The 6,497-nt window shown below is 43.2% G+C and overlaps 1 protein-coding gene across 2 annotated transcripts in view; it reads right to left on the reverse strand.

Annotated features, from left to right (window-relative positions):
* The window catches only part of pcgf5 (polycomb group ring finger 5), a 21,058-nt gene extending 19,021 nt beyond the window's left edge, over window positions 1–2,037 (reverse strand). Inside the window, exon 1 of one of the 2 annotated variants that reach the window (XM_015371774.1) lies at window positions 1,895–2,037. The gene's annotated coding sequence lies outside the window, so the exon portion shown is untranslated. Of the gene's footprint in view, window positions 1–1,158; window positions 1,548–1,894 lie in introns of those variants that run through there. The other variant, XM_015371775.1, reaches the window with a different exon arrangement.
* Window positions 2,038–6,497: the final 4,460 nt, after the last annotated feature.

Consider the following 6,497-nt stretch of genomic DNA (forward strand, 5'->3'; position numbering starts at 1 on the left):
GATGGATGGATGGATGGATGGATGGATGGATGGATGGAATCTGATCATGGTCTAATGTTGATTTTATTTCCTTCATCCTGTTGAATTATTTGATCTTTGCTGCTGATTCTAATGAAGAAGAATTAATGTCAGAAACTGAATGATCCTAATTTATTAAATGAGATCATTCAGCTGGATCATTAATCACTGCGTTATAAAAGGTACGGTGAGGCTGCAGATCAATCAGGAGGATCATTGGTCACTGAGAGCAGCTCCTGCTGGCAGTGAATTAAGATGCTGAGCAATATTGTGTTAATGCATTTAAAACTCAGAAGAGATGAGAGCAGATTTAAGGAAAGGGAAACAAGCCCAGATTAGAGCTCCAGCCATCAGAGCTGAAACGCTGCTAAAAGCTCTACCTTCCACTCACAGCCTGTCCTCTCTGACCATATCTGACTCCAGATCCTGATCCTGAAAGATTGTTTTATCTCTTAATGTTTCTGCATCCACAGGAAAGGTACTTCTGTCCTTTTTTAGAATGCATGTCTTCTCCTGCTGGATGATATGGAGTTTTCTATAAAACCAGCCCAGAAAGCAGGCAAACCCTCCCTGCAGTGCAGCCATCAGATTCAACTGATTTTTAAATATCTTTAATCTTTTTTATTCGCAGTCTGTTTGTTCGATTAGCTGACGGTCTATTTCTGATGAAAATAGTGATGCTGTGGGCTCCTCCTCCATCTATCAAGGGGAAGTCGCCATAGTAACCAATGACTCAGCCTTCTCTTTGGTATGTTACTCAGCAGTTTTTATGCATCCATCATGGCCTCCCTCGTTGAAGAAAATGCTTAATGAATAGAAAAACATGTTCAATATGATTTCAGTTAAGCAGCCAAACTGGTGCCTCTAGATATTTATATCTAGAATTGATCACATAGAAATAAAGACATGATTGTATTAGTTTTCATCTGGATATAATAGTTTATATCCCATAAATACAAAACTGGACATAGAAAACCTAAATAAATAAAGGAGAGAGAAAAAGATAAAAGTCTTCACAGATCATTCCCATGTGTTTAATGATAAATATATTTTAAAAATAGCAAATCTAATGGACGTCTGGGGAACTAAAGGGGGTTAAAAAGCCAAACTTATCCAATGAGGCGCTCTGAAACTTTTCACCTGTTCGTTGATGACGTCAGCTTGTGTCATCGCGCGGCTCTCCAATCAGGAGCCAGCTGTGTCAGTATATTTCAGTGAATGTGAGCCTCAGGACAGATTCAAGCGGAGTCCTACTTTTCCTGTCAGGTGTCGCTGCCGTGCACGCGCTGTCCCCGCTGCGTGTCGCTCAGGTGTGCGCGCGCGGCGCCGCTCCCCCCCGCGGAGCTGGATCCATCCAGTTTGACCCTCTGCGGCTCACCTATAAACCCTGCGCCGCTCACTGAATCCTCTTTAGTCTGCGTCAGAAATAAGGCGCCCGGATCGCGCGCGCCTGCTTTTCGGACACGCACGCGGAGTGGAACTGCTTATCTCATCGTTCAGGCGCGTCACACGCTCTACGTCACCTGTGTCAAAACAACATCAGCAGCCTGCGCGCGCTACGGTGACACACATGCGACATGTGCGCGCGCGCGTGACTGACCCTTCACGGGATCTCCGCCGCCGCACGGGCGCGTAGACTCGCGCGCGCCGCTCGTACGGACTTAGAGTTACGGCGGCTGACGTCACAGCCTTTGAAACGGAACCGTAACAGCTTGATTCGCGCGGACGCGTGACGGTGCGCGTGTGCGCGGCAACGCAGGGATGCGGGGAGAGAGGGGGGGGGGGGGGGCAGCAGCGTCAAAGTTTGTCCGGAACGCAGCGACGTCAGAGGATGAATTTGATAAGAAACGATCAGGAAATAAAAACACCTCCTCACCTCCAGCAGAATGTCCACCATGACGTAACCCGCCGTCCCGCTCCCCCGGAGCCCTGCTGGGTGAACAGAAGGCGGAACTGGTCGGCTGATCTGGCCCAGTCCGCCCAGCAGTCAGTCAGTCAGGCAGGCAGGCAGGCGGAGAGCAGCGGTGGGCGGGGAGCCACCGAGCAGGCAGGGCGAGGAAACTGAAAGCGATTGTGTAACAATCTATCGGCCACAACACACACACACACACACACACACACACACACACACACACAGAGCCGCGCTGTGGGGAGATCCACGGCTCCCGTGGGTCAAACTAAAGATGCTGTGGGTTTAGGAAATGAAAGCACCAACCTTTCTATGGCTTCATTCAATCCTCACTATCATCATTTCCTCCTGATTTCACTAAAAGTGATCAGGAATCACATGGAGTCACTTTAGACAGCAGAACCAGGTCTGTGAAGTTTGATGTGAATCAAACTAAAACATAAACCAACTTTATGGAATAAAAGGAGAGAAATGTGGGTCACTGGATGCTCCATCACTCAGCGTTACACTCAGGAAAGTTTGATCAATTTCCCACTGAGCTGTGGCTCCTGCACACAGGGGCGGATTTAGGAAATTTAGGGCCCTAGACATCAAACAGCCCCATTCTCCAGATAGAGAAATGTTAATAGAATAGACATCCATGATCTGTTCTAGGTTGTGTCCCTCTCTTCTTGTCCCTTTTCTTCTTGTTTTCCTCTCTATGTTTTGTACTCAGCTGACTTTTCATGCTGTCTCTAAAGGAATGAAAGATTTTTTCCAAGCACTAAGCTCACTTAGCTGATTGCTCCTTCCTGTGTTTCCAAAAAGGCCAAAGTAAATAACCCAGTCCTTCTTTTCACTGTAGACAAGCCATGATCTGCTTATCTGTTCTCCATTTTTCATTTGGATGAAATAATAGCTGCATGAATCATGACAGCAGACAAGATAGAGGAGAGCAGGAGGCGGGGTTACCAATCTACTCGCTCTGGAGAGCAGAGTTCGCTGCTTTTAGATGTTGTCTCCAAAGTCTCCAGTAGCAGAAAAAAGTCTCTAGATTTGGCGCTAGGAGCTTTTTAGAAATCAAAGTGCTAGAGGGGTCTGAAAAGTGGCTAAATATAGCGACTAAAGCGCTAAGTTGGCAACACTGCTCTTTGCATGGTTTGTTTTCAAATGGTTTGCTGCTGTCTGTTTGGACCTTTCTGAACATGTGCAGCAAATGGACTGATCCAATATGGTGGACACTGAAGGGGGGGGGCTGAGACACACTTAATATTATCAGCGTTCTGATGGCATTTAGGCAAAGGATTTTTATTAAAAACATAATTAACAAATAAGGAATAACCGTATTAACTATAAATGTAAACAGAGTTTTATGGGGCCCCCAGGAACCTGGGGCCCTAGGAAACTGCCTAGTATTGCCTAATGGTAACCCCCCCCCTGCCTCCAGAGTTACCATGGACCCACTCCTCTCCTGCTGCTGGATTGCAGCTGCGCCACACTCCCACTCTGATTGTCCTGCTTCACTGTAACTCATTATTTGTTCTCTTAGATCGAATTCCAATAAAACACAAAGTTTTTGGGTTTGAGGAGAAAATGTTTTAAAGGTTGTAAAGTGATGAAACTCGGTGAGATCACTCTGAGCTGCTGACTGAGCTTCTCCAGCCTGTGATCAGTGAGCTTCTTCATCCAGAACGTTTCTCTCATCCTCTCCGTCTGCCTCCACACTTCAGCAGCTCTTTCTGAGCGTCGCCATCGTTGGATTCATTTCACTATAAAATGACCATCTTAGGAGAAATGCCATCATATGTTAGCTCTAAACTGCCTCCACTATTGAACACACATTGCCTGAGAGCCAGTTGCTGGCTGTAGTTTAATGAGTCTCTCATTTTTTTATACCTTGTTTTGTCAATGATCTAGTGACAGAAACACAAACATTAATGATTTGTTTTTTTTTATTGTTTGTTTGTAAATGAAATGTTTTCTTTGCACCTTGAACAATGAGCTATAGGCCAGGACATCTTAATGTCTAAAATACCTTTAATGATCTCAATAGATTCCTCTCCTGGTCTGTTAAATTGCCTCGTTTTTTACCTGTTATGGTGACCCCCCCCCCCTTTTAGACTTTGAGTTTTCAGTATCTATGTCATTCTGTTTTGTTGATCTTTGGTTTATTTTTCATTTTATGTTATATTTAATAAGTCTTTAGTTACTCTCTGTCGCCCCCTTGTGCCTGTCTCCTTTGCTCTAGCTCCCTTCTAGTCACTTCCATCCACACCTGCTCCATATCAGCTGATTCCATATATGGGCCGTGTCCTCAAAAGGCCAGATTCCATAGCCGATTACATCATAGCGCGGCGCCGAGGTCTGGTCGGATTCCATGACTCCTCGTTATGCAGCCTACAAATGCATCCTTCTTTTTGCCTGAGTTGAAGAGCAGGTCCGATGTATCCCCTCTATCCTCGTTTTCCCAGGATTCATTGCGAAACCAAGCAAGCCGGCTGCTCTGTGCACAGAGGAAATGGTACTTGGCGCCAAACGGTGGTGAAAATTGGAAGTTCAGTTTAATATAATGCAAATATGTGAATAGTTCCATCTGAGATGAAAGAAAATAGTTGTTTTAATGGTTAATGAGTCAGATATGTGGCGGTAATGTTTGATTTATCTAAAGGTTTTTATCTGTTACTGTGTAAATTAGTTTGGCTGGAATTTAAGGACAGATTCTAATATATCTGCGGGGGGGGGACTATAAATCTGGATTTTTAATCTTTTAATTGCTATTTTGCACAATATGCTTAACTAAGTAATTTTTCTTGTTGAATATAAGACATTTTGCAGATTTATTTTTCATACATACATTGTTTAGATTTACTAACTTTACTTTTATAGAATAGAATAGTTGCGCAAACTTGCCCCCCCTTCCTCACCGCCTCGGCCGTATCTAGACCCACAGCTAGTTCCTGATTGTCCCTCTGGCGTTCTGGCGTGGAATACCATAGCGCAGGCCACGCTTCAATATTGGGCATAAATCAAAAATATCTGCGCTAAGTTCACTGCGACACACTGCTGTGGGAGGATAACCAGACCTTGAGACAGGTATGGGGCATTGCAGGCTAACAAAGAAGCCAAACGACCCCCCTTTCAGAGGCATAGACAGGTATGGGGCATTGCAGGCTAACAAAGAAGCCAAACGACCCCCATTCCAAAGGGGGGGACCCGTTCATCCGTTTCTATTTGCATGTTTTCTAAACAAAAAAAAAGGTTTTGTTGAGCTACTGTATAAAACCTGGAACTAAACGCTATTTCTGACATTTGGAATTGAAAAAACTTCCTGGATGGAAGAGAAACGTCTTCAAACTTGGAAACAACAGTAACAGATGAGCAGAAACAAAGGATCCATGAGAAGATTTTACCTAAAGATGCCTAGAAATTCTGAGATGTCAGGATAAAATAAGACATCTGCTATTCTAGAGTGACTTCAGGCCTGCATTTCATCCAAAATCTTTTTTTATTCTTTTTTGGATTGACCAGAAGCACATAAATGGTTCTGACTGGATGAAGTCATTTAGCATATGCCTGTATTTGCTGTTAGCTGATTTCTTGGCCCGGGATTGGCTCTTAAGAGGGGCCACAGGAGGGAAAACCAAGTCTACAGTCACATCTCCCTGTGGGGATATGACCCCTTGTTATGGGAAGTGGAATGTGTTGCCATGACAACTACTTTCCTACTGTGGGAATAGTCAAATATCCATGACATTTGTTTTTATTCTTTGATGATTGTAAAAAAAAAAAAAAACATTTATAAGGAAGACCAAAGCAGAACTCTGCCTCTTATATATGACACTGACATTTCATTAAAAGTAAGACTTTAAATAGAAACTTGTTTAAAAGGTTTTATATTGTAATTTAATATTGCTAAACAACACAGAGGCCTGAAAAAATGCCTTTTTTTTATTTATTAAAAGTGAAAACTGAGTGACCTTTCCTTTATTTTACATTTTCACACATTTACATTTAATCCAGACTTAGTCACCTTTTAAAAATGAAAAAAAAAAGGAAACCCTCTGCATAGAAGAAGAGCACACCTTTACATGCACCTGTCACCAGTTTTACCCATGGAGGGAGCTCAGCGCTGCCCCCTATCAGCGCATCATGGTACTTTCTGCTGTGTATTTTCACTGCTTATTTATAGCCAATCAGAGAGACTAAATGTGTCCCACACACATTCATTGAATATATTAAACAGACTGTGGGACGTCAGCATGTTACCAAACATGCAGTCTGTTCTTATGAGCTACATTTAAAGTTATAATCAGATATTAATTTCAAAGCAGTTCAATGAGCTGAAATTCATAACATCTACAGTAGAAGCTTAAAGAAGACAAATCAGTCCTTTAATAGACATAGATTATAATAACTTCATTAAATGTATTCTAACCGGACCTGTTCTTCATCTTTGAAGCTTCAGAAAACTCCAGGAGTGAATTTAGGAAATGTGGGGCCCTTGGCAAAGACAGGCAGGGGCCCCTCTGAATGGAGAAGACAACATATAAACAGCTCCATTCTCCCGATAGAGTAATGTTAATAGAATAGA

The sequence above is a fragment of the Cyprinodon variegatus genome, unplaced genomic scaffold, assembly GCF_000732505.1.
Source record: "Cyprinodon variegatus isolate N-32 unplaced genomic scaffold, C_variegatus-1.0 Scaffold65, whole genome shotgun sequence".
In the NCBI taxonomy this organism is placed as follows: Eukaryota; Metazoa; Chordata; class Actinopteri; order Cyprinodontiformes; family Cyprinodontidae; genus Cyprinodon; species Cyprinodon variegatus.